At 31.1% G+C, this 20942-nt stretch overlaps 1 non-coding gene across 1 annotated transcript; it reads left to right on the top strand.

The window, feature by feature from the left end:
• On the top strand, positions 1 to 72 carry Trnah-gug. Its single transcript has one exon. It is a non-coding gene; the product is annotated as a tRNA-His (tRNA).
• The last annotated feature ends 20870 nt before the right edge of the window (positions 73 to 20942 follow it).

Raw genomic sequence — 20942 nt, 5'->3', positions numbered from 1 at the left:
GCCGTGATCGTCTAGTGGTTAGGACCCTACGTTGTGGCCGTAGTAACCCAGGTTCGAATCCTGGTCACGGCAGTGTCATTCACTGTCACGGCGAGATCAACTTTTTTATTTTTTTTCCTTCCCCATAAATTTATTTGACCACATCTATACATTATTTTTATTGCTATTTTATTCACGAATAAAATAATAATTTTATTAACTCAATAATGTTATTTGTGGTACAACTCATATACAGTTCATACCAGTAATTTTTGATATCCCTGTATACATTTAATGAAGCAATAACATTTTTTAGTAAAGTTTATTTCTCTGGCTTCAAAGTCAGCACACTTTCTTATGGCCCTGTATTTACTTATGAGCACCAGTCAAGGTAAAAGATAATTGTCAAATGAAGTTGTCATTTCAGAAATTTTTCTATTTAGTGCTTTATTATTATTATTAAAAATTCATACCTACATCGAAAATATTAGCCGTGAATTACACTACCGAAGAAAAAGTATTGATGATTAAATGGTATTATCAAGGAAATAGTTATCAAAAGGTGTCGGACATGTTTGCTGCTCTGTATCCGAATAGACCGATACCTGGAAAATCTACAATCGCAAGGAATATCCAGAGATTTGGGACCAAAGGTACCCTAATAAATAACTGCAGATGTGAAGCAAGGCAGGAACAAAGAGAAGATGCAAGAAATGATACCGACTTGGAAGTTTTATTGTGCGTGGAAGAGAACGATGGAAAGATCAGCACAAGGAAACTTGAGGATGAAATAGGAATAGATCACACTACAGCGTTTCGAATTTTGAAACGACATATATACTATTCCTTCAAAATGAAAAGAAAAAAAAAGAAAGAGCACACACGGATAGGGAATTTTTAAAAAACATATGTTTCACTGACGAATGCACGTTTACCTTAAATAATGAACCCAATGTTCAAAATTATCGATATTGGAACAAAGAAAACCAACACAGGTTTGTCGAAACAAGGACGCAATATCCACAAAAAGTTAATGTTTGGGCAGGGATATTCGGACACAATAGGGAGTTTTCGTTGCTTACAAATTGCAATTCCGGTTAACGCTAATTGACAACAAAGCCGTTAATATAGCGGTACGCATACGCACTAGCGCAGTAGAAACACAACATTGAAAAATACAGATCTAACCAAACCTCATTCTATTTTGTTTATGTTTTGATTATTTATTTTATCTGTGTTAAACTCGTTGGGAATTCTTAGTGCTTCAACTAATCGAGGAATGTCTTTTTTTTCAAAGCGGAAGTTAGCTTTGCACTCTTGGTCAGATAATATTTCTAGGTTGAACTCCCCATAAAGTTCTGCTCGATATTCGATGTTGTTTTCAAACCCTTCCAACAGCATAGCATCCTCCAAATTCAATTCATCACTAGAGTCCAATAAAATTAAATTGTCCATCCTATATAGCGATACCCAATAAAGTCATATAAAGCACTTTCAAATCAAACAACAATACAAAAACCAAAAATCATAACACTACGCTACGGGCTAGGGCTGTGCTCAGCTGTCAGTTTTCGGTTATCGTATCGTATGTCGGCTCCGAACCAGAGCTCTGAACCGATGAACCGAAAGTCCGAAAACTGTTTTTTTATCTGTCAAAATAGCGGTTATGGTTACGTATCCGTTAACCGTACCGTTGAATTTTTTTAAAGCAACGAAAACTCCCTAATATTATCGGGCCATTGTTTCTTACGCGAAATTTAAATGCAGAATATTATTTGGAACTACTCGAAAATCAAATTTTACCTGCTTTACATGATGCTGCTAGGGAAAATCAGGAAGTTTGTAACCAAATGGATGGCTGTCCGGCACATAGTACCCTGGCTGTTTGTCAATATTTACAATAGTTTTAACGGAAACGTTATTGGCCTAAATCATACAGTAAATTGGCCAGCAAGGTCTCCTGATATTTCGCCAAATGATTTCTTCCTCTGGGGCCATTTAAAAAACAGGATATACAAGGATAAAAAATACCCAGATCTAGACGAGTTAAAAAATGCTATTTCTCCCGAATGCAATAGAATTTCAGTTTGCCAACTAGCGAATGCAAGAAGAGAAATTTATGATCGCCTGGGTTATTGTCTAGCAGTCGATGGAGGAATATTTGAACATCTTAAATCCTAAAGTACTAACAATTTAATAGTACCTAAATTAATAAGTTATTGAATATTGTAATAATACTATAATTAACCTTGTAATTGATAACTTTATTTTACTTTAATTCATATTAATTTGTATTTATAAATACATCTTTAAGATTTCCGATGTAGGAATGAGTTTTCAATAATAATAAAGCACTAAATAGGTAAATTTCGGAAATGACAACCATATGACAACTTCATTTGACAGTTATCTTTTACCATGACTGGTGCTCATAAGTAAATACAGGGCCATAAGAAAGGAGAAATATTTAAAAAGAAATCCGCGACAACTCGTAAACGAGCTAATCAAAAATATCTAAAGTTATTCTTTTGAATATGGGTTTTAGTGCTCTTCCATAAAACTAAATAGAATTATTCTCTAAAATAATTAGGGAAGCCAATAATTGACCCCATTAAAATTTACATGGGATTTCTTATGTCCCGTCCGACGATGCAACACCCGGTATGTATTTGGCATACGCATCAGACCTTTAAAAAATCTATTTAAGACTATGCTGTAAACTGGACAGGGGAGCCAATATTTTGACAGTTTAAAATTTGCATGGAATTTCTTATGTTTTCAATAACGCGATGTACCACCCGGTATAATAAAAAAAAACAAGCCTTTAATGGATTAAAAGTGCCTAAACTGTCTCAGAATCTTCAGAGAAAGTCTTCAGCTGACTGACATGAAAACACGCTTCACTTTTGAAAAGAGGCGTCGACTATGCATTTATCGGACAATTTATTGATAAAATTATACCTTATACGAGTGAATAATTGCCAATATAAACAGTTCTGCCAATCTCACTCTTCGATTTTTTATAATCAGCCCATTTTTGGTAAAAAAATCACATTTTTCAAAGTTAACAGAATTCATTAACAATATTCGTTGACCTTAAAATATACTGGGTGTGATAAATTACGCGAAGCAATTATTGTCAATCAATATACGAGGGTTGTCAGAAAAGATCTAGAATTCAACCTAAAAATGACAGTATCTGAATGATGTAGGGTAGATTCAATAATTTGTTGTTTTATTTTATGTTGTCAATAAATGTTGGTAGTTATTAAAATTGTTTTAAAAATATAGTCATAATAATTATTTATTAACATAAACATCGAATACGCTACTGAAGCAGGTAAGTCAAATTGACGTATCTAAATTCTTTGACATCCAAATCTCTGACAAGTAGAAAATAAAAGAAAAAATGCAGGAAAAAATATATAATTAGTTAATTTTAAGTGAATTTCGTAAATGATCGGTTTACTACACATATGTACATATGTATATTATATAGTCACCTGCCAGCAAAAAGTTATTCCATTATTTCCCTCGATTTTTGACCGAGATCTACCGCACGCTACACAACCAACTATTTTACAGTCTTTTTTCGATAAATCCCAATAGTGTCTCTGTTAATTTAACTTCTGCCACAATTTCCTTCTAGATTTACTACCTCTAAATAACTACCAGTTGTAGAATAAATAATAAATAACATAAAACAAGCTCAGTAAAGACTGACAAATCCAGAAAATTTCAAATCAAATGCAAACGTGTCAAATGAATAATCAATCAGAACTGTCAAGTATCCCCACCCTAGGACCCCATCTTCTTCTACCATGAATACATGGATAGCATTATACTCTCCTTCCTTAATTTTTTTATTCAAAGATGTATGTACATACAATGCTACGTTTTGTAACTGAACTGAACATGTAAGACTGACAGGTAAAACTATACGTGTAGAAAGAGCTTTAGATATAGAACATAACTGGTAATATTCTTATCCGCTTTGTGTGTTTGTAATTGCGTACCAAAACATTCGAAAATATATTTTTTCCTATAAGTATACATACATATAATATATTTATAAGAAAGTCGACTTTTATGAGACTGCATTTTTCAAATTATCGACAGCAATAAATCAGCTGGAATATATTATTTAAATGATTTCACTAATAGAAAATATAGGCATTCTACTATATAATCACAACTATTATGTTAAATTCCGAGAAATTACAGATATAATTTAAACAAAAAAAACAGCGAGATAATTTTAAAACGGCATTTAAATATTAGTAACGTCAAATGTCACAGATAAAAATCCAGAAGAAAGCCAGACATAAAATAGAAATTTATTTTTTAGAATCTTCTTTTTAGAAATCTATTTTTTAGAATTCCGTACCTCAAAACGACAAAACGGAAATCTTATAAGATCACTTCGTTATCCGTCTGTCTGTCTGTCTGTCTGTCTGTCTGTCTGTCTGTCTGTCTGTCTGTCTGTCTGTCTGTCTGTCTGTCTGTCTGTCTGTCTGTCTGTCTGTCTGTCTGTCTGTCTGTCTGTCTGTCGTCTGTCTGTTCGTCTGTCTGTCTGTCTGTCTGTCTGTCTGCCTGTCTGTTCGTTCGTCTGTCTGTTCGTCGTCTGTCTGTCGTCTGTCTGTTCGTCTGTCTGTCTGTTCGTCTGTCTCGTTCGTTCGTTCGTTCTGTCTGTCTGTCTGTCTGTCTGTCTGTCTGTTCGTCTGTCTGTCTGTTCGTCTCGTCTGTCTGTCTGTCTGTCTGTCTGTCTGTCTGTCTGTCTGTCTGTCTGTCTGTCTGTCTGTCTGTCTGTCTGCCTGCCTGTCTGTCTGTCTCTTGAAGCTGTGAAAAAATCAAACTTCTAAGTTAACTTAAAAAAAAATCATTTATGTCACAAAAAACGTATATTTCGAGAGTCTCAAGGAAATCAGAATTTATAGGGTGTTTTCCGTTGACCTAGAACTATGAAATTTGGCAACTAATACCGTCTTATACTACAAGTATAGAAAAAATCTGAAAACTATACATTTGAATTAAGTAAATCATAAAAAATATAGTCTCATAGCACTTTATTTTGTAGATAATTGACAAAATATTAAACCAAAATAATTTCAAAATTTTCTTTAGTATAGGTACTGTGTTTTATGTAAAATAATAAAAAAAGAAATTAGATCTCAAGAAATATTTATTGCACAAAACCTACTGTTGGGTTTATTTTTTTAACTATAGCAATAATTATACGGGGTTATAGGTATTAAAAAGATATTTATAATCTAGCCATAGCTAATAAATTTTAGAGTTAAGTGGCCAATAAATTTTTGCTTAGCATCAGCCGTAGATTTATTATAATTCGGTAAATATTTTTCAGATTTCGGAGACGGGCTGTATAAATCTAGAAAATGGCTAATTTGTCAATTTGTCGTCAACGATTAATATCGAAAGACCGTTTAGTGAAACTAGGAAGCTTTTCATCAAAATATAAAAGCATACATAAGCGAATTTTTGAGTAAATATAATATTTTCGTTGTGTTATTTGTAATATTTTACAAATTCATGACGATGGCACGTTAAACGTTTTTGGAGAACCGATGAAAAAATGTTTTTAAAAATTTGGATTTTTACATAAAGACACCTGCTCCATCTATGTAAAATATTTTCAGCATTACAATGTTGCCTCAGTATTTAAAAAGTAGTAGCATCATCTTTATTTTAAATGGAACAGTTTATTATTACCACCCGGTAGATTATTACATTTTTGAAAACTACTTTCATATCTCATAATTCTTCTATTATACTAACCTATATCTATTTCTAACATTTTTTGTGATAATCTATACTAATATATAAAATCCTTAAGTGACTGACATACTGATTAATCACGATCCTGCTCAAACCACTCAACGTAAGAAGCTCAATTTTGGCATACAGGTTGATTCTAGGGTGTAGAGGTTCGATAAGAAGGGATTTTTCGAAATTCCAGTTCCAAGAGGGTGAAACCACCCCTCAAATATTACAATATCTTTTAATTAAAAAACGGTCAGGTTTCCGAAAAAACGCTTAAACACCTATATTTTATTTTGTTGTTTTACATATTTTAAGATTTTTTATTAATTTTTACAGGGTGTTTCATAAAATATGACCATGGAGTAATTACGATTCTGCTTAAACTGCTTGACGTTTAAAGCTGATTTTTGGTAAACGGAATGACTGTGGGGTGTAGAGGTTCGATAAGGAGGGGTTTCTCGAATCTCAAATTCCAAGAGGGTGAAAACGTCTTTCGGGAAAACGCTTGGACAAGCATAATTTATTTGTTTTTTTACATATTTTGATCTGTTCTTCTATTTTACTGATTAATCACGATCCTGCTCAAACCACTCAACGTAAGAACCTCAATTTTGGCATACAGGTTGATTCTAGGGTGTAGAGGTTCGATAAGAAGGGATTTTTAGAAATTCCAGTTCCAAGAGGGTGAAACCACCCCTCAAATATTACAATATTTTTTATTTAAAAAACGGTCAAGTTTCCGAAAAAACGCTTAAACACGTATATTTTATTTTGTTGTTTTACATATTTTAAGATTTTTTATAAACTTTTACAGGGTGTTTCATAAAATATGACCATTAAGTAATCACGATTCTGCTTAAACTGCTTGACGTTTAAAGCTGATTTTTGGTAAACGGATTGATTGTGGGGTGTAGAGGTTCGATAAGGAGGGGTTTCTCGAATCTCACATTCCAAGAGGGTGAAAACGTCTTTCGGGAAAACGCTTGGACAAGCATAATTTATTTGTTTTGTTACATATTTTGATCTGTTCTTCTATCTTACTGATTAATCACGATCCTGCTCAAACCACTCAACGTAAGAACCTCAATTTTGGCATACAGGTTGATTCTAGGGTGTAGAGGTTCGATAAGAAGGGATTTTTAGAAATTCCAGTTCCAAGAGGGTGAAACCACCCCTCAAATATTACAATATTTTTATTTAAAAACGGTCAACTTTTCCGAAAAACGCTTAAACACGTATATTTTATTTTGTTTTTTTTACATATTTTAAGATTTTTTAAAAATGTATACAGGGTGTTTCGAAAAATCTGGTCATTGATTAATCACGATCCTGCTTAAAGCGTTTGACGTAAAAAGCTGATTTTTGGAAAACAGATTGACTTTAGGGTGTAGAGGTTCGGTAAGAAGGGATTTTTCGAAACTCGAATTCTAAGGTTTTTTATAAATTTTTACAGGGTGTTTCATAAAATATGACCATTGAGTAATCACGATTCTGCTTAAACTGCTTGACGTTTAAAGCTGATTTTTGGCAAACGGATTGACTGTGGGGTGTAGAGGTTCGATAAGGAGGGGTTTCTCGAATCTCAAATTCTAAGAGGGTGAAAACTCCCCTCAAATATTACAATATTTGTTATTTAAAAAACGGTTAGTCTTTCGGGAAAACGCTTGGACAAGCATAATTTATTTGTTTTTTTTACATATTTTGAAATTTTTTAAAAAATCATACAAGGTGTTCCAAAAAGTTGGGTAATTTCTTAACCACGATTCTGCTTAAACTGCTTGATGTAAAAAGCTTATTTTTGGCAAACGGATTTTTCAAAAGTCAAATTCCAACGAGATGAATCTACCGCTCAAATATTACCAAGTTATATAATAATATCGCCATATTGTTTTTTCTCATGCTGACATAAATGTGAGAAAATTTTATCCAGTTTGTATGTTAATGGAAATTCTTGCTTTGCTTTATCATCACCATTACAAATGATTAATTCGACGCGAACGAAGTCGCTGGTACACGCTAGTAATAACATAATGTAAAATTCACAAAAACAATCTCGAATAAGCATTGATAAAATTATCAATTGAACATTTTAAAAGGTGATATTTGGGATATAAGTTAACAAAAATCTATATATTCGATCTGTCTAAATCAACCCTATAATACATAATACCGTTCTGTACTACTCTGTAGCCTAAGCTCAAAGATACAAAATTAGGATGGCAAATAACCATATCATATTAGGTACTTCTCTACTTAACGGGTCTTGATCATTAAATCTGAAAAGTTCTCCACTCGGTACGTGGCGTCTACCAATTAACGATTTTTAAATTTTCTAATTAACACCTTTCAGCTAGCTGCTTATTCTGCGAGAGGCCCATTTTGGCCGCGAACAATAGGCGGTATTTGGTGAACGAATGCTCTCACCGTTAGTCAGTGCTTGTAAAGAGAAAGAATTATATACTTATAACACATATTATAATGTATGGCAAATTTCAAGCTGGATAATAAGACAAAAGGTTTGAAGACCTATATACCGGGTGCGTCTCAAAAGTGGCTGATCCCTATACCTTTTTTTATTTTTCTATTTGGTATTTAATATATGACATAAATTAGGATTGATTGACGTATTCAATTCTATTCGGCCACTTCCTGTTTTACCGGAAATAATTACAACTTTTGATTTTTAAATGGCACCCTCGGTATTTTTTTTTTTTTACTTTATTCGATAGATAATAACACTCTGAATAGAATGACATATCATATGTCAGCTTTTGACATTTTCGCTTAAAACAAAATTGTATTTTAAATTTCAATCTAGAGTGCCATGGCTGTGCTAAAAACACTAATTTTAATAATCAAGGAGTCTTGGAAAATGAATTTGATTGTCTAATGTGTTTAGTGTCTTGTCCTGGCCGTATTTTTAATCATATCTCAATTTTTTCGAATGAAACGAGGATGGCTCATTAGCACATTTGGAAAAAAGCATTTTTTTACGAATTATTTGGTACCACACACTTGGTATTTCGAGTCAAATTGTCGTTATGAACCACATTTTACAATTTCAAATAAACCATATTCGAAAATGTCAAAAGTTGACGTATGATATGTCATTCTATTCAGTCATTTTCTATCGAATAAAGTCAAAAATACCGAGAATGTCATTTAAAAATTAAAAGTTTTAGTCATTTCCGGTGAAACAGGAAGTGACCGAAACAATTGAATAGTAACATACCAAATCTCGTTTTTTTATCTAAAAAAATAAAAAAGTTATAGGGGTGCGCCACTTTTGAGACGCACCCTGTATTCAAATAAATGCAAATATTTTTCTGAGAATACCCTGTATATGAATGTGCTTATCAATTTATAAACTCCAGAGAGCTGCAATTATATTACTTGATTTTCGAAATAAAAAAAGTACCTTAAGTAAAATGTTGAACATTGACCAACAAAAAAAAATATATAATATTATATATTTTTTTTTGTATAACACACAATTAAAGAAACTTAATAAACTTATTAAATCCAACAATTGTGACAATGTTAACAAGGTGGTAAGTACACAAAATAACAGTCTTTTTGCATTTCACCCTACACTTATTAATTTATCAAATATTACTTGTTCAAATGATGAAATTTCAATATTGGAAAAAGGATTAAAATATTCCCCAGCTGTTTTTAACAAAAAAGACATAGAATTGCTAGCAGTTAACACCGAAATCGCAGTTGGGACTTTACCTCATGCCTCAACATGTAATAAATATCGCATACTAGAAAATTTCAATAATTGTAACAAATATTTAAAAACTAACAGTAAAGAGAAAAATATCATACAGTCTATAACCAAGAAAATAAATGATAACAATTTAATAATTACAAAAGCCGATAAGGGCAACACTATAACAATTCTTACAAAAACAGAATATGATAAGAAAATAGCTGATATTTTAAATAGTGGAGATTTTACTAAAATTTCTGATCCAACATGTAATTTTCAAAAACAAATTCTTTCTATTTTAAAAAATAACAAATCTATATTACCTAATAACAATGAATACTATGCCAAAATAATGAATCCTTCACCCCCATTACTCTATGGTTTACTAAAATTACATAAAGACAATAATCCAGTTAGACCAGTCGTCTCGTACATAAATGCTCCCTCTTATAAATTATGTCAAATACTAGCTAAAACACTTCCTTCCATGATCAATTTTCAATCAAAATTTGCCATAAAGAATTCTTTTGAGTTGCTAGATAATTTGAAAAATATTGAAGTTCCACATAATGCAACACTCGTTTCTTTCGATGTCAAAAGCCTGTTCACTTCTATCCCAACCCATGAATTGTCCTCTATTATTTATGAACTAATTGATAAATCTAATCTTAATATAATAGTAAAATCAGATTTAATAACAATAATTGAAACTTGTTTAGAACAAAACTATTTTCAGTATAACAATGAAATATTTAAACAGAAAGATGGGTTACCGATGGGTTCCCCAATTTCACCGTTATTCGCAGAAATATTTATGGCAGATTTTGAAAAGAAGCTATTTAAAAACAAGAGTAGTTTAATATCAAAAATAAATTATTGGGCAAGATATGTAGATGACATTTTTTGTATTTGGTCAGGCACCGAGAGAAATTTAAACAGTTTTTTAACATTATTAAATTCAATTAACCCGAGAATACAATTTACTATTGAAAAAGGTATTAATACCATCAATTTTCTTGATGTTACAATTATAAAACAGTCTAATAGATTACAATTTGATATTTACAGAAAACCCACTACCACAGACACTGTAATACATAGTCAATCAACCAATCCTGGCAAATCAAAATGTCACCCTTTCATAGTTTAATTCATAGATTAGTAATGTTTCCACTGAGCCCAGAGAATTTTAAAAAAGAGTTAAATATTATTAAACAAATCGCCATCAACAATGGATATAAGTATTCCCTTATTGATAATATGCTAAAGAAAAAACAAAAGAAAATATTAATGAAAAATTTTTATTCCGCTAATTTTAAAGACAATAACGACTAACGAATTATCGACTTTTAAACTACATTCCTAATTTAACTAACAAAATATCAAATAATCTTAATAAAATAGGATGTAAAACTATTAACGTAAATAAAAGAAATTTAGGTCAAATTTTATTAAATAATAAAGACAAAACTAATGTCAAAAATAAGTCGGGTGTATATAGGGTGGATTGCAATGATTGTGATGCCGTGTACATAGGCCAAACAGGTAGAAATTTAGATATAAGGATTAAAGAACATGTAAAGTCTATTAATAATCTCCAGCATAGTTCTGGTCTTGCAACTCATTGTATAGTAAATAATCACAAAATTAATGAAAACTCAATTAAGTTACTACACAGAGAAACAAAAGGTAGACGCTTAAATTACATTGAACAGTTAGAAATACTAAAATCTGTTAAAAACGAAAATAATATTAACGACCAACAAGGATTTCTAAACACATTTTTTATTACCCCTATTGTAAACTCTCTGAACCCACCCCCATAGCAAATATATTTATAGTTACAGTGTAGTTAGACGATTAGTTCTTAAAAAACTCTTGAAAAAGGCCTAACAAGCCGAAACATATATGTAGAGTTAAAGTTACTCTTATTAAAAGTTTTTTGAAACATCTAAAAGCGTGCTTTATTAAAATACTAAAAAAAAATATTTAAAATATCTCAAATTCTTCCATACAAAACCCAGTAAGCTCTCTAAATATTCATGATTTGGTAATTCAAACATGTAGGTATACTGTTAAAAACAATTTCAAGTGAATTATTCGATTTTTTCTCTGTTTAAATTCGATTTCCATTGATTGTATCAAGAAAATGCTGTATAATAACAATAAATATTAAGTCGAAACGACGTTAAAAAAACGTTGAAATTATATTTATGTCTTCATTTTAGATTAACATAACTGTGTGTCTAATTATACAAAAATGGAGAAAAAATCAGTTGATATTTCTTCTAATTAAAGTTAAGTTGATAGTGGAAATGTACCGATTAATTTGCTCACTGGTTAACTAGTTTCGAAAATACTTAGTATAAATCATCGATTAAACACGTTTAAAGTGTTTATTATAAATATTTTAGGTCTAATAACCTAATTTATTTCCAGTTTACTGCAAGATCATATAAATCTCTGTACTTTGTATCGTTATTATCAAACAGGGCGTCACAAAATATACAGGGTGTTTCAAAAAACACGTGCCATCTCTCGTGGGGAGATTCTTCACGTAAAATTTTTTTTTAAGATTTACTTTTTTGTTTAAGATTTATTTTTCATATCAATATAGGTCCGATTCTGCTTTGTTTCGTAGCTACAGAGTGTGCTACAAGGTCACAACCTTAATAACAAAAATTTCTGGCAAAATATAAAAAAGGGACACAAAATCATAACCAAGATAAGGAACGGAATACTGTCTTAAAAGATATTTTCCAGTGTGTATTTAATAGGATATACTGTCGGAATTCTGTTAATTCTTAATTACAAATATTTTAAAAAATATCACCCACTTAACACCATTATTAGTATTTAAATTTCCAGTAATTTTCTCAGAAAATAGTTAGAAGAGCCTCATTATAACCATATCGTTACCATAAAACACCGTCAAATATCCGTTTAATTCCCCAGAGCTTATTAGTATTCACAAATTCACATATCGATGGCAATTATCGGTTTTTAACCTAATACCCAACTCCAATTTGTTTGATTATAAATTAACAAAAATCGCCCATAATTAAACTAATAAAAATAGTTTATTTAAATCGGTCTCTCTCTAAACGGATATCAAGGAAAAAAATATTTATATTTAATATCTTGAAGTAGGCTTTCAATTTTTTTTTGTTTTTTCAACAATTTGGCTACATTCTTGAAATGTGTTTGTTGACTGTTGATTTTTATCCATTAAAACTGTTAATTTTTTTTTACTCACGTACACATTGGAAAGATTTACAAGTGACACGTGATACCTGCCGATTAAATCTGTACTTTACGGAGTGTAAAGTGCTCCCTTTATTAATACGGTGTGCGCCACAGATCAGTAAGCACACGCAACCCGATATATTTTTTTCCGAAATGAATTATAGGGAAAGGTCCGATGAGCAGATTAACCGGAAAAAAAACACTAAAGGTTTTAGATGCAATAACATTAAATTGCACTCTTTCTCAGATAGAGCATGAAATTTTATAGGGTACAAGTTTTTTGTTTAGTAATTGGCAGGGGCGTAGATAGGTGTATGCTATGGGGGTGGTACTATGAGTAAGTCGCAAAAAAAATCACCGTCGGAATTTTTTTGTCTTCAAAAAGATATAAAAACATAACACAAAAATTAAAATATAGATTTGTAAATAACATAAACAAAAATGAAACAACGACGTTTATTAGTTAATTTTCTATAAACTAAAAATAAAAAACTCTAAACTATCAAAAAAAAACTATAAAAACTATAAACTATAAATAAAACTACAAAACAAAATCAAGTTTTCTAGTACGCTGTTTGGAAAACCTATCAATAACAGCATCAACATTTATTTCAATATCTTTATGGATATTGATTAGAGTTAACCCCACTAATCTGTCCTGGCAATAAGAACACTTTGTGTGTGCTTTTAATTAGGTCGAACATATTATAAACGATAAATCAACATAATTAAAAGCATACAAAGTGTTCTTATATGTCGGATATTAATTAAAAAAAATCCTTTCATAGTCAATGATTATTTCAATTCTCGTATCTCGTCAAGCGTCAGGGGGGGGTACTGTCCCCCAGTACCCCCCCCCTTATCTACGCCCTTGGTAATTGGTAATGTTTTAATAGAGAGGACGTTATTCTACACCTTTTAATTAGTAAATATCAGCAATTTTAACAAAATCGATGACATGACGAAAATGGCAATTTTCATCGCTATATAATATTTTGTACACATTTTCAAAAGTTTTAGAAACATAGTAAACGTTGTTTTAAAATTCTGAAAATTTCTGCCTAGATAATAAATTTTATGTATGTAGATTTAGAATATATACATTTTTGAAGGTTTAGGTATCTTGGTTTTGTGAGAAAATTAATTTTTTGGACCCTTGTTTTTGAGCTATTTTTGATGATAGTTTAAACGTCTCCTATATCCATTACGGTTCTCGTAAGACACATGTACAGGGTGGGTCAAATTCGACGCTTTTAAATGGAAACACCCTTTTCTATAGGAGATAGACGAAAACTAATATCGGTGTCTGGAGCTCAATTTTCATCAAAAACATGATGGTGAAAACCGCACATCAATATCTGTTACGGTTTCGGAGTTACGGGGTGTTTTTCAAAAATATGCATTTTTAACAAATCGCTGTAACTTTTTTGCTATGGAAAATTTTGTATTTCTATAAAAACATTTCCAAAGCACCTTTTTACGTAGAATTTAATGGTTTAAGTATAATTTTTTTTTAAATTAATAATTTAAGAGTTATCAACAGAAAAATTAATTTTTTACTTGGGACACCCTCTATATTTTTAATTAACTGAAAAGAATTTAAAATTACCTTTCCAAAAATATACCACACTTGATATTTTGTTATAATCCCCTTCGAAATACAGAATTTTTAAAAGTTCGCCACTTTTAACTAGTAGGCTTTGGACCCCTTATTGATAATTTACCCTTAATGGAACTCGAAAACATATTTTTCCAGCAAGACGACGCACCCGCCTCTGAACACTGAAGTTATCAGCAAATTTTTGCAGCCAATTTCAAGAACATTTGAATAGCTAACCAACATCCCAGCCGTTGGCCGTTGAGGCCGCCTGACTTAGTGCCCATGGATCTAATCCTATGAATATATTTGCGGAAGAATAAAGGCTCCTTATTCTTCTGTATAATCTAGACAAGAATTAAAAATACTTAGCAGTTATGAGAGGGTATCTTTCACCCCCACTGAGTTAATAAATTCCGCGAGAAATGTTCAAAAACTGCCCCGTCTTTCCATAACAGAAGACGGTCGATATGTCGAACGCCTGTAGCAAAATCTCATTTCTTGGTTTGCTATTTATTTTTATTGTTATTAGATATAGTTTAAATGTGTTGATGTTGGTTAACATGACGAAAATTGCACTGTTACATGACGAAAATTGGCAATTTTCACGAAAAAAGTCGACAAAATGCCCATTTTTGTCCATATTTTATATATTTTATTTTGAAAAGTTATTTCAAAGATCTCTAGATCATGTATTATACCTATACGATCTATTCAGCAAAATGTTGTATTAGAAAATAGACAAAAAATCGAAGATTTTTAGAGTCTAATATTGATACTACCTGAGCTTAAGACACCCGCGTGAATCAAAATACATAAAAACCATCGAAAACACATAATGAAGGCAAACAGGCTCAACTGTGCGATGTACAAACGCTAAACCAATAGGTTTATAGTACCAGTAACTGGTGGTACATCTCTTCGCGGACGTTGTACAGTTATATTTACATTGGATTTTTTCGCCATTGGATCTCTACCGAGTACGTGGGCAAATATTTGCCCACCAATCTCGCTAGAGCTGTTTCAATGGACGGAAAATTCGGTTAAATGTGCTTTCGCAAAAATCAGATACCTATAGCAATCATATTCTAAGATGTAACAGTGATATTATTTTATTTTATGCTAAATATCATAAACATTTTATAAAACAGAATAATGGACTAAAAAAATTAAAGTTTTCTTGTCCTATCTACTGTTGATGTTTCTCAATTTTATATGTGTTTCTAGCTTCGATTAAACAGATTACGAAAGGAGTATAATGATATCCATGTATTCATGCATTAGAGACAAAACTAACGTTATAAACCTCCATTTTGACAGTTCTGTTTGACGTTTCAATTAACACATTTCAAATTTTGCTGATTTGTTGGGCTTTTCACATTAGATTGAAGCCATAGATAAAAGACTTATACTATTAAATAGATAGGCAACTTATAATACATTTCAATTTTATTATACAAGGGCGCCTCTGGTAGATGGAGGAAGAAATACTATTGGAAGAGAGGGGTGCGGGGAAGGGGGGTTGTTTTAGTTAATATACAACTACAATTTAACATATTATAAACGATAAATCAACTGAATTAAAAGCATACAAAGTGTTCTTATATGTCGGATATTAATTAAAAAATATATTAAAAATACTAGAAATAGTATATATTAAGTTGTTACAGTTATAATTTAATCTTTGGCGGTTTTCAGCAAATAGCAGGCAGTTTTACATAATTTTCCTCCCTTTGAAGTGAATTGGAAACGGCTAGGTATATAATTTTGGTGTGGGCAAGATTCCCAGTTTGTTTCCGTTTGGGACCTGAAATAATAAAACAAAATTAAATCAGATGTAATCATCTGCTGATCATGCTAATATAAAACGCGCGTCCTTAATTCCTTACATGCACCGTAAAAAAAATTAAAAAACTGCTCTGCAAGTAGCATTTATTAGCAGTACTAATTTAAAAAATCTATAACTGTAAGTAGATATGTTTAATTTACTTACCATTGTATCCTTCGGAAACCAGGTGTACAACAATTAAACTCCATGATAAAAAATAATTAAGAGTTAGTACAAAACACAAATTGTCCCACCATTTTTAAAAAAACATTGTCTAAAACAGAATACTGGCAAAAAATCTGAAGGAATTTCATTTTACAATAATTCGACAAATCAAAACGAAATCAAACCGTAAAATCACAACATAAAGCGTCTCTGAGTGACAGTTAAAAATCAAATTTTATTATTGTCAGATATTGACATTTGCATTGTTAATATTGACAGTTTTAATATTTTGCGCCTCTGCATCTTGGAGGAAAAACTATTTTTAATGAACTGTCATTTCCATTTAAGTTTCCCAGCCATGATTGAAGCTAAGAAACAACGGCGAATGCAGATTCCGTGGGGAAAATGAGGAAACACCAGAACACCTCGTCACTGAGTGCGCCGAAACGACAACCAGTCGTCCAATAAAATTTGGTACGACTGATATCGGAGATGGAGAACTAACCTCTGTAAAACCTTTGTCAAAGCTCTGAGGCTGTATAACTCAAGAAAGAGGGACACAATAGATCTATAAGGTTGCTGTGATTTACAATTTACATGTAGATATTTTCAAGGTATTTTCAATTCTTTTCAATTCTAACTCAAAAAAGACGAATTTCTTGAAAACTAACTTTTCATCAAAATTATAGTGAATTGCATTTTAAAATGCTTCTACGCTTTTCGACGCTCCGTCTATCATCAATGCACGTGCCGTTCGCACCAAGGCTATTAATGTTTTCCCACTAGGATAGATGAAGTTAAATGTCATTAAAACGCCATTCAAGCGGCTGCTTATGCGAAAAAGTGGCCTGGTAACGTGTCAAAAATCGCTGGGAGATCGTTATTTTTTATGGAAACGGTCGCGAAAATAACCATAAAGACCATTAAAACAAAGTGGCTACACGACGCTTCTTTAAAAGCCGAGGTGTTTTAAATCTAAGAAGAAAAAGCAGCCGTTCAGCGCCGGAATAAGGGCCTTTTTAGGGTTAAAAATCCCGTATGATCGAGAAAAAAAAACAGCGTCAGCGTCACAGAAATCTATTTCCAAAAAAATATATTTTTTTCGAATTTGAAAATACACAATTTAAAAATCGTGTTTACTCAATATAAATAGTATATTGTTTTATTAGGAGTAAAAATGACACTTTCAGTGGTTTTTACATACAGCCGAGCCACAAAAAGTCATTATTACTCCGAATAGAATATGCTATTCTTTTTTCAAACGCCACAAATAATTTTTTAAACAATTTTAAACGTTCCAAATAATATAAAAATATGTCATTCATTGTATGCAATTATACAGGGTGTTTCAAAACAAATGCGAAAAACTTCAGGGGGTGATTCCTTGTTCAAAATAAAGGGGAGTGTGCTTTATAAACGTTGGGTCAAAAGTCAACCATTAGGGAGATATCGCGGTACAAAGATGGCGGAAAAATAATGTTTTTATTTTTTATCTTGAAAACGAAAAGAGATAGACTAATGAAATTTTATGGAAGCATTACTTTTATGAAAACACACTTTCTGGTAATTTTTTCACTTTTTTAAAATGAGTGGAAGGGGTTGAAATAAACTACCCCTATCATTCTTGTTAACGAAATTTAAAGAAAAATCTTATCAAACACATGAAAAAAAAATTAATTTGGAAAGCTTAGTTTGTTTAGAAACTTTTTTATCTCTTGTGTTTTTTTAATAAAACTCACCGATTTGAAATTAAAAAATAAAATGTAAAGCATTACATGTCAGAAGAATAAAGCATTATTTATCAGAAAAAACATTTTCTGATAAAGAATCTAGTGGGCTGCTGTAATTTTTTTAGGAATAAATCTAGTCGGCCGCTGTTACTTTTTAGGATGTTTCTAATATTATTTTATTTGACATTACTTTACTGCAATAGGTTATTATCTAGATGATTATTATTATCGTTATTATCACTAGATTCTTAATCTAAAAATGTTTTTTGTCCTGACATGTAATGCTTTACATTTTATTTTTTAATTTCAAATCGGTGAGTTTTATTAAAAAAACACAAGAGATAAAAAAGTTTCTAAACAAACTAAACTATCCAAATTAATTTTTTTGCATGTGTTTGATAAGATTTTTCTTTAAATTTCGTTAACAAGAATGATAGGGGTAGTTTATTTCAACCCCTTCCACTCATTTTAAAAAAGTGAAAAGATTACCAGAAAGGGTGTTTTCATAACAGTAATGCTTCCATAAAATTTCATTAGTCTATCTCTTTTCGTTTTCAAGATAAAAAATAAAAACATTATTTTTCCGCCATCTTTGTACCGCGATATCTCCCTAATGGTTGACTTTTAACCCAACGTTTATGAAGCAAACTACCCTTTATTTTGAACAGGGAATCACCCCCTGAAGTTTTTCGCATTTGTTTTGAAACACTCTGTATATCGAGAAACTATGGTTACGCTCGATGAATTTAATACTTTATTTTAGTTTAATAATATATTTTCGTACTTTTATGCCTAGACGTCAAAGTGCTTTACTTTTATGCCTAGGCATTAAAATGACTTTTTTATATTATCAATCACGCCGCAAAAATTAATACTTTTGTGAAGTTTGAAAAAAATGCATTTTTTAAAAATATTTTTGTTAAAAAATACAACAGATGCGGTCCTGTTGCGCTGCAACCCAGTGCAATTTTAACAAAAGAACTCGCTCTATATAGCACAAAATGCATTTTAGAGATTTCTTGGACTAAATAATGTGCCTAAAACAGCTTTTGCTGGTTTTTCTAACTGTACCTTTGGACATGTTATGTGCACCATAAATTATTTTCAAAAACTTGATTAAATTTTATATGAAATCCTAAGGAAATGTATAAAATTTACAAAGTTTTTTTAAATATATGGGGATCTAGTGCATATCTACAACATATATACGCCAATTTGTTTTATAGATTTATAGTTATTCAATTATTTTTTTTTTCAACGCCAATAAAGTTGTAAAACCTTGAAAAAATGGATTTTAGGAAGTCTGTCAAGACAAACTGTAAATAAACTAAGGGGGTGTTTACATTTTACTTGTATATCTTGGGTCAAAACAGATAAATGTATATTCGTTAGTCTATCTTGTATACACTTTTATCGTTCTAATAGCTGACTTATACAGGGCGTTTCACAAAACATGTGCCATCTCTCGTGGGGAGATTCCTCACGTAAAAATAAGATTTATTTTTCATATCAAAATAGGTCCGATTCTGCTTTGTTTCCTAGCTACAGGGTATTAAAATCTTAATTTTCTTCCAAGTAATGTTAAATTTAATTTTAATGTAATAAATATGTGTCGACATATTTACCAGGGACGTGCATATGGGTTATCACTGGAATATTTTTCGAAAAAAAGCATGTACGCCACTGACTTTTATTCTCTTGTTAGCGAAATAGTGTAAGCAGTTTAATGCCAATTAAAAATTTTCTCTTGATATTTTGTCGATTTCGGCTTCCTTGATGAGATAAACGCAATTTTATTAATTTGTCTTGATCCAAGTGTAATAGCAACCTTTAAAAAAATTATTTCATTAACTAGCGGAAATTTTAAATAAGTACTCATTGATTCCTCGACAAAAAATATGAAAAAAAGTTCCTATAAACTGGGTATGGAAATGCATAGTTTTAGAGTTAGGATGTTAAAACTTTTTAAAATTAGTTTTTTTTTGTAATTATCTTAAATACCGTTATTCTTTAATTTGAAATTGCTGTAGGTTGGACTAATAGTAGTAATAACTAATAGTAATAATATTTAATAATAAATTAGGTAAAATATATAATTTATTAATTTTATTTTTATTTTAATTTTATTAATTATTGTGATTAATAAAATTGCGTTTTTCTCATCAAGGAGGCCGGATTCGACAAAAATATCAAGAGATAGCTTTTAATTGGCATTAAACGGCCTACACAATTTTGACATCAAAAGAAAAAAAAGTCAGTGGCGTATATGTTTTTTTTTTGAAAAATATTCCAGTGATAACCCATATGCAAGTCGCTGATGAATTTATCGACACAATGTTAGCATTAAAATATGTAGCACTTTAAAATTTACTCTCAAAATTTCATTCGATTCACTAAAAGTACTTGGAAGAAAATTATAATAAATCGAAAGATTATTAAGACTTTAAGACCCTGTAGCTACGAAACAGAGCAGAATCGGACCTATGTTGATATGAAAAATAAATCTTATTTTTACATCCTGTATACATATGTTAAAATATACATCAATACTGAAAAATATCACTGAAAAGACTTTATTCTTGCTCAAAATATTTGCTAACATATTTTATTTAGGTATTTTCTTCATTAAAAATCATCTTTTCTTGCAAAAACATGACTGGTTTTTGGCATTGTCGGTATCCTAGAGATGTTGCGATTAATTAAAGTTGAATATTACGCACAACAAAGGTTCCTGATGGACCGCGGCAGCATCTTCAACTCTTCAGGGCTCTATTCTGCCACTATCCCACAATAGTTTTGCAATTTAGTGTGTCTGTATGCGCTTCTTCTTCATCGTAATTATTCAGACGCGAGCTTACCGTTCACGTAATTAGTTTATAAGAGGGTAATGGCGAAAAGATC

This window comes from Sitophilus oryzae, unplaced genomic scaffold (genome assembly GCF_002938485.1).
Source record: "Sitophilus oryzae breed Bouriz unplaced genomic scaffold, Soryzae_2.0 scaffold_85_pilon_pilon, whole genome shotgun sequence".
NCBI lineage: Eukaryota > Metazoa > Arthropoda > Insecta > Coleoptera > Curculionidae > Sitophilus > Sitophilus oryzae.
Note: the sequence above shows the minus strand (reverse complement) of the source record. Positions and strands in the feature narration are given on the sequence as shown.